The 8180-nt window shown below is 31.7% G+C and overlaps 2 pseudogenes; one reads left to right on the top strand and one right to left on the bottom strand.

Annotated features, from left to right (window-relative positions):
* Positions 1-230: 230 nt before the first annotated feature.
* On the top strand, positions 231-1593 carry LOC149518113 (UPF0481 protein At3g47200-like; annotated as a pseudogene).
* A 2219-nt stretch (positions 1594-3812) lies between these two features.
* On the bottom strand, positions 3813-7402 carry LOC149518112 (UPF0481 protein At3g47200-like; annotated as a pseudogene).
* Between the last annotated feature and the right edge of the window lie 778 nt (positions 7403-8180).

The raw sequence follows: 8180 nt of genomic DNA, 5'->3' as shown, positions 1-8180 counted from the left end.
TTATTTTCAAGAAAAAAAAAACTGTTGTTTACTTAAATTTTAATGGAATTATTTTAACAATTTCAAATCTTGAAAAATGCATTTTATTAAAATGATAGCTGATTAAAAATCACTGCATGTGCAACCTTTTCAGTATTAGTAGAGTGCCTCATCGACTACATGAAGTAAATAAAGAAGCCTATGAACCATATGTGATTTCAATTGGTCCCTATGCAAGTTGTGGTTATGGGGAACACACGCAGGCAATGGAAGTTGTCAAAAAGAATTGCTTCAGTAGGCTTATTGAGAAAACCAAGCTTGATCCCAGCGTATTTGTAGAGGCCATGAATTTAATAGCAGAACGAGTTGACAAATGCTATCAAGATTACCGTGCTCCCTCTCGTTCTCATTCTTTTGCGGAAATGCTGGCCCAGGATGGATGCTTTATTGTTCAGCTAATACTGGGGGAGTACCCAGAAGAAGATTATTGCAAACTGGGATGGATTCAAACTGACATTCGGTGTGATTTGTTACTGCTCGAAAATCAGCTTCCTTTCTTTGTGCTTTTCGATCTATATCGCATAATAACGTCAAAGGGTGAAGATGCTCTTGATGAGTTCGCTCGTTTGGCTCTTTCTTTATTCACAAACGGGGCGCAAGGACCAGAGATGTGGTCTGAAAAGTACTATCCCACAGACAGAGACATGAATGATATCAAGCATCTTCTGGGCTTGGTACATGCTACTTGCCTTCCTTCAGCTCAAGGAAGAGAACGCCACTTTGATTTTAAACGAAAAGAAGAAGCAGAAGCAAAAGAACCAAAATCCCAACGCTCATGGAAATTCATACGCTGTGCAACAGAGCTGGAAGAGGCAGGAATCAAGTTCTTTGGTGAGAAGGTGCAAGATAAGAAGAATAAATCAGGGGTAGAGAGCTTGTTCGATATAGAATTTACTGATGATACAAAAGTACTGAAGATTCCAACCTTACTCGTTTACAGTAATACGGAGCGTATCTTGCGAAATTTAATGGCCTACGAACAATCCATCCCAAGTTCGGAACCAACTTACGTTTGTGATTATGTGACGTTCATGGATAACCTCATCAACACAGGCAAGGATGTGCAATTACTCTGTATCTGTGGAGTTATTGATGAATGGTTAGGGGATGATGAAGCAGTTGCCCAAATGTTTAACAAACTTCGCAATCTTATTTACTTGTCCGATGATTTCTACTGTGCGGAGATATTTGGTAAGGTGAACGAGCATTGCCAGAGAAAATGGAACAAATGGAGGCAAAATTGAAGAGAGATTATTTTAATTCGCCGTGGTCGCTCATTTCCTTTCTTGCTGCGGTTGTCTTGCTCCTACTTACCATCATACAAACTTTATTTTCGGTTCTTTCTTATGTTCATCAGTAAGTCTAACTTTTCTTTAAGTTTCCATGGTTGATCGGAGGCAGGGGAAGTGCTAAAAGCTCATGTTAATAAGCTATTACATATAATAAAATAAATACTTGACTGCTGCAAACAGCCATGTATGTGTATTAATTTCATAGTTGTCTGTACGTGTATTAATTAATTGTGTAATTGCTTTGATGGATTAATGCTTATTCTCTGGGTTTCCTAGCAATAGAATTTGTTTAACTTGTGCTGCCAAAAATCATATGTTTTAATTCAGCGCTTTCTTTTGCCATGATCACTTTGATATTTTCTCAAGGGATTGATGAATATGCAACTCCCTTTCATCTTTCAATCCAAATCTTATTGCCATCAATTGTTTTCATAGGTTTTTCCCTTGAAATTGTGAGCATTGACTTTAACCAAATTTTTTATGTTTTTGGACAATTTAAGTTATATTGGCGAATTTTCTTCCAATTGTACACATCCCTCAATGTTGAAAGATTTTTATTAAGTGGCAAAAGATATTTGGGTGTTATCAAATAATTTTGGACTAAGCACATTTGAAAGTTATTGAAGACTTAGTCACTATATTATTTTAGTATTAATTTCATAGACTAATTATAATTATTAACTTTTTTATACTTACAATTTCATAAAAAAAAAAAAAAAACTTAGGAAAGTTTGAAGAGTTTTTCCTATATGCAGGTGCTATTTTTTATTTCCCAAACTAGAGTAATTTTAAATTTAATTCTCAAAATAAATTACATTGTACACATGTAATCCACATCATCATAAATATATGACAAGTCATACCAACAAAATAAAAAATCTTCCAAAAAATCACAATTGAAAGGAAAAAAAAAAAACTCCTTTAATCCTCTTCAAAAAAATCAGGATTCTTTTCCGACTCCATTCTCCTTTGCCAAATGAGTTTCTTTTGACATTCTTGGGTTATCCAAAATTAAAAGCAAAAGCAGAAGCAATACTTATTTAAACGCAAAAGAACAGCTCAAGGCTTTTATTAAAGCAGCAGAAGCAGAAGCAAAAGCAAAGGGATTAATATTCGCGTGACTCAAACGCTGTGGAGTGCAACAGAGCTGTAGGAAAAAGGCTCATGGAAATTCATACACTCTGCAACACAGCTGCCAATCAACTTCGTAAAGAAAGGTAAGGAGGGGAAAGTTAAGAACGGGGAGAAGTAGCAAGTTAAAAGCTTGTTCGATGTAGACTTTACAAAAGATGCGAAACTGAAAATTCCAACCTTGACGATTATACAGAGCGTATCTTGCGTAATTTCTTGGCCTATGAACCATTTATCTCAAGTTCGGAACCAACTTACCTACACTTTTGATTACCTGGAGTTCATGGATAAGCTCATCAACTCAGGCAAGGACATACAAATACTCCGCAGACATGGAATTATTGATAACTTGATGAAAACGTTGCCCCAAACGTTTAACAAAATTCTCGACTTTACTTACTCGTCAAATGACTTCTACTATGAGAAGATAATTCGTAATTAAGGTGAACGAGCAACATTGCCAGAAGAGATGGAACAAATGGAAGGCATCATTGAAGAAAGATTATTTCAACTCGCCCTAGTCGCCCATTTCCTTTCTCGCTGCACTTGTCTTGCTCCTACTTGCAGAGCTACAAGCTATATTTTCAGTTCTTTCTTATGTACATCAGTAAGTGCAATGTTTCTTTTGCTTAATTTGCAGATTGGAGGCAGGGTGCTGTGAAGTGAAGCCAGGTAATGTATTAAGTACTGTAAACTAAATAAGTTTTTGGCTTCCCTGTAAGATATAATTAATGTCTTATGTTTGTAATTAGTAATTTCTTATGGTTTGTGCATATATATACTTCTTAATTTGATATATCTGGTAAGGTGTGATTATTTGTAATTAGTATATTAATTGTGCAATAAATTTAGTTAGAGTTTTAATTTGATCTCTTTAATATTTCAATTTTGTTGTTTTAGTCCTTTTACTCCAAATTTCTTAAATTTGGTCCTAACATTTTCATTAAATATTGATTTAAGAACAATTGATAACAAGAATTCGTTTTCTATACATAGTTGGTGAAGTTGTTAAAATTTACTAACAGTATTAATAATGACCATATTAATAATTTTTTATTATATTATTTTTTACTTTGTAATCTGCCTAAAAGTGCATGTGAACGTTGTTCCCATTGCTAGAGTCTAAAAGTGCATGAAATAATTTTTCTTGATAAAAATGTTAAGATTTTGCCTTTAATTTGGTGGCATAATATTTTGGTGATGACTTTGCATGTTGAGAATCTAAAAATTATCATATTTTATTTTAATTAAATAATAATTAATATTTTTTAAAATTCTAAAAGATTATTTTTAAATATTTTATTCAAAATAATTTTTTTAACTTGTTACATGTGGTTAAAAAAAAAAAATTCATTTAAGAAATGCCAACAAGGTTAGAATGAGAGTCAGCGCAACCACCAAAAAAGCAGCGACAGTTCCAGTTCCTTGCCAAAGATTGGTGAAATACACACGCTTCAGAATTGCTAGATTCTCCTTGCAGAATGTTGCTATTATGTGCTTCCGAGCATTTTTGTAATATTTGTTTAGTCGATTCCCTGTTTTCCGATAGCAAGCAGCAGGTTGCCAACTCCCTGCATAAGTTTCTTAATCATACCTGCCAATGCTTTACTGGGATTAATTATTCTGCTAACGATAATTCCGTCGTTTTTACCGTCTTTGCTTAAAACCCCCTTTTCCATTAACAAATCTACATCTTTGTCAGTTCCAATGAGATAATTCATTAGTTCTATGTAAGCACAAACATAGGTTTCACCTGGATAGTGGCGCATCTCCAAGGTCATCACGTTGCCAATGTAAGGTTTCAATTTGGAGATTTTAAGCTCTTTTTCCCTTCAAATTCTATATCTAGCCAGCCTGCACTTCGATCATCTACAGCTTTAAGCTCAACACCAGCGTCATGCAACATTGTCGCACTATACACTGTTTCAATTTTTCTTTTTGGGGCCATGGATGGATCTGAATTTGAGGAGCAATTTTTGACCAGATGGCATCTTAACAAACTGGTGAAGTGTAGGAATTCTGTATCCTCGAACCTTTTATCCCATGGAATATCAAAGTAGAGGCAAGCATGATAAAGAAAGGGAAAAGCAGAGGCAGAGGCAGCACAAGAATCAAATTGGTCTTCACAAGGGAAGTTAACATTATAACTTACACAGTTCTTCAAGCACAAACAAAGGGATCTGATTTTCAAGTAAGATGAAGTTCCTCCGAAGACCAGCTGACCACGTTCCTTTTAATAAGAAGTCTTTAATTCCCAACTCTTTTGCATTTCCTTCTCATAGTTCCTCAATAAGAGATCGACGATGAAGAGTGCATCATAAAATATCATCACTACAAAGTCATCGTCAATGATGGATAATGCTTCATAACAGTTGAGAATTGCTTTTTCCTTGTGTTCAACGAAGCTCCGAAAATTTTCCAATGTCTTAGTCGAAGTCCTTTCACAAAATTTCTTTTGATAGCTCAATTTATACTTTGCCATTTTAGCCAAAATTGTTTTTCAGTAATGAAGAGGGCCTATTGAAATTAATTGAGGAGTATAGTTTTTTTTCATTTCCTTGACGAATGTTCTTGGGGACCTCGGAGATAAACACTTGCTCGGACCCAAGCTCCAAATCATCATCATCATCTTCCAAGTCATCGTTTGCTGGATCTTTCTTTTTTAAAACTTAGAATCTTAAGGGCATTGTAAATTTGGATCAAAAGATAAAAGGTGGCGCTGTATATAAGATTGTCCAATGAACCAACATCCTGGTAGGTAGCTAAAGCACGTTTTCCATTAAAATCACCAATATAGTTTGTGAAGATAGGATTAATTTTTTCACCAAAAAAAAAAGTATAGGTGCTCTTCCTTTTCGGTCGAAGAAAAATCGTTGAATCTTGACGTTTATCAAGTGGCTAGGAACGTAACATTTTACATGAGACAAAAAACAAATATTCTTTTCCTGCATTAAATGCTAATACTATTAAATAAATAAAAGCTGAAATTATACTATTGGTTCTTGTACTTAGGTGAGGAGGAGGATTTAATGCTATAAATTTATTTTTACAAACTGAATCCCTCAACTTTTATAAATTGTAAAATTCAATCCAATCACTAACAGAATTTCTAATTTATGACAGTGACATGATCATTGAAAATGATAATTGATGTTAAGTTTAATAATGTGACATGTTTATCGAATTTTGTAAATATTTTTTAATTACATGATATTTATGTGAATTTTTTTAACCACAATACATGATCAATAATTTTTAAATAAGTTTTTAGCTAAAAAAGAATTTGTAAAACTTGGTTTATAATGTCTACCAAATATACGATTATTTAAATGGTTTGGTAAGAAATAAAAAATTAAAACTCATTTTTTAAAAAATAGAGGAGACAACCAAGACTTGAAAATGAAAATCTTCATTATTAATTTAATTGAATGCAACTTATATTTAACTATAGAACTTAGAGTAAATTACCTTTTTTTTTATAATTTAACTTTTCAAAATTTTTGTTTTATTCATCTAACTTTGAAAAATAATGTTTTGATCATCTATGACATGAATATACCATTCGAACAAAGTACAATGACATGGAATAAATCCTAATCTAATTATTTTTTAATGGATGCGTGATCAAAATAATAACATTTTAAATGTTAATGATTAAAAACAAATTAAAAAATTTGAAAATTAAATCTATCAATGATAATCCAATAAAAATATATACTTTCTTGAAAAACTTCAGTCCACATTATTGTTAAAAACAATTATTAAAACCATTAACATGCAACTAAACATTCAATCACATAAACACATATTTATCTTTCTATTATCACATAAAGTAGTGTAATAGATAAATAGATATATAAGTCTCAATTGGTGTTTAAAATTTTTTTTATAAATATATATTATTTAGGTAAAAAATCATCACTTTTGATATAAAATATCATATCCAAGGAATAATTTTTTTTTTTTTAACAATTGAATTCAAAAGCTAAAACCATGATATTCAAATGTCACAAATAAATATTCTCACAAAGCAAAATTTCTCACAAAACATGTAATCTTTCTGAGCATTCTACTGTCAACCTCAAGGCATTTGATTGTCCTGAACAAAATTTTAAACAATGCGAAAGATGCAATTGACTGCCAGTTATTCTTGCTAGTTTCATTTCAAAGTCTATTTCTATATTTTTAAACTTTATTTATTTAACACAAATGCAAATTATATGTATTTTTATCGATTACTTTATAAAAAACACTAAATAAACACCTCTTAAAAAATGTATTTTGGTAATATATTCAATATCTAGCCATATCTACGACCGTGCACCATCATATTTGGGTATGCGAAGACTATCACTGCACCCGAACCCTCAGCCAAAAATCCCAACCCCTTTGACCACTCATCATCAACACCAAATCCCAACACCTGGTCATTCAGATCATCGCTTCCATAGGTACTATCAATCTAAGGGAAAATTCAGCCAACACTCACAACACAAAAAACCTACAAAAAAGAAAAAAGAAACAACAAAAAAGAGAAGGGTTTTCGAGTTTGAGGCAATTTTCAGGTTCCGAAAAATTTTAGGAAAGTTTTATTCAGGTATTGAGAGAGGAGGAATTGAGGAAGAAACAAAGCTTAGAAAAGCCACAGTTGACGGCATCGGAGGTAGCGACAGAAATGGTGGAGTTTATTTTTCAAAGTTTCAGACAAAATCATTACGACAGTTAATAAAAAATAATATAGATAATTCTTAAAATATTTAGAACATAATATAAATAAAAGCAATTATATACTATTTTCTATTCATTTTATTCTATTACATTTTATGTATTTCTGCGTATAAAAATATAAACATAGTTTATGTGCAACCTAGTGTATATTTTTAGTATGTCCTTTATACATTATAAATTTAGTAACTTTCTTATCACCATACCATGACCATGTTATCTAGCAATATTAACTCGATTTTGGATGTTGTTGCCTTAATTTTAATTCCCCCCACCCCGCTTCCTAACTCAAAATTCTGGATCCGCAACAAATAAACGATACATAAAATATAAATTTAAGTGTGAAAGATACTTACATATACAACATATTTGAAATTGAGATTATTTTACAATTTTTGTCATGTAAAGATGATACATTAAATATGAATTTAAGTATGAAAGATATTTACAAATGCATTCTTGTGTGGTCATTGGCCTTTATATGACATTACTTGAAGTTTATAATTTTATCAATTCTTGTCAATGCATAGATAACACATTAAACATAAATTTAAGTGAGGACATTTCCTACATATATGACATTTGCATGATATGACATTCTTATTAATTAATGCATATGATTCATGCATCAACCATACATTAAATATGAATCTTAAATAAGACATTAACATTTAATACAAAATTGTACAGAAATTTGGGTGGTTGTGTGTCCTATGTTCATCCTGTTTGCAAATAGTGTTTTGATTGACCTGTCACTTGTGCGATGGGACGAAGCCGTATATCAGGTTAAGAAGTGCCAAACAATGAAGTAAATGAGAAAAGGAGTTGAGACTAACAATGGTAACGGATGAAGATTTTTATTCGCTTCGATTTTAATTCAATTTTTTATTTCAATTCAATTTGATAAAAAATATTTTTTTATGCTCAATTCGATTTAATTTGTATATATATATATATATATAATTATAATTGATTCGATCTAAATTAATTTAA

This window comes from Durio zibethinus, chromosome 7, assembly GCF_047325235.1.
Source record: "Durio zibethinus cultivar Kanyao isolate XHJ-2024 chromosome 7, ASM4732523v1, whole genome shotgun sequence".
NCBI lineage: Eukaryota > Viridiplantae > Streptophyta > Magnoliopsida > Malvales > Malvaceae > Durio > Durio zibethinus.
This window is presented reverse-complemented; position numbering and strand designations above follow the sequence as displayed.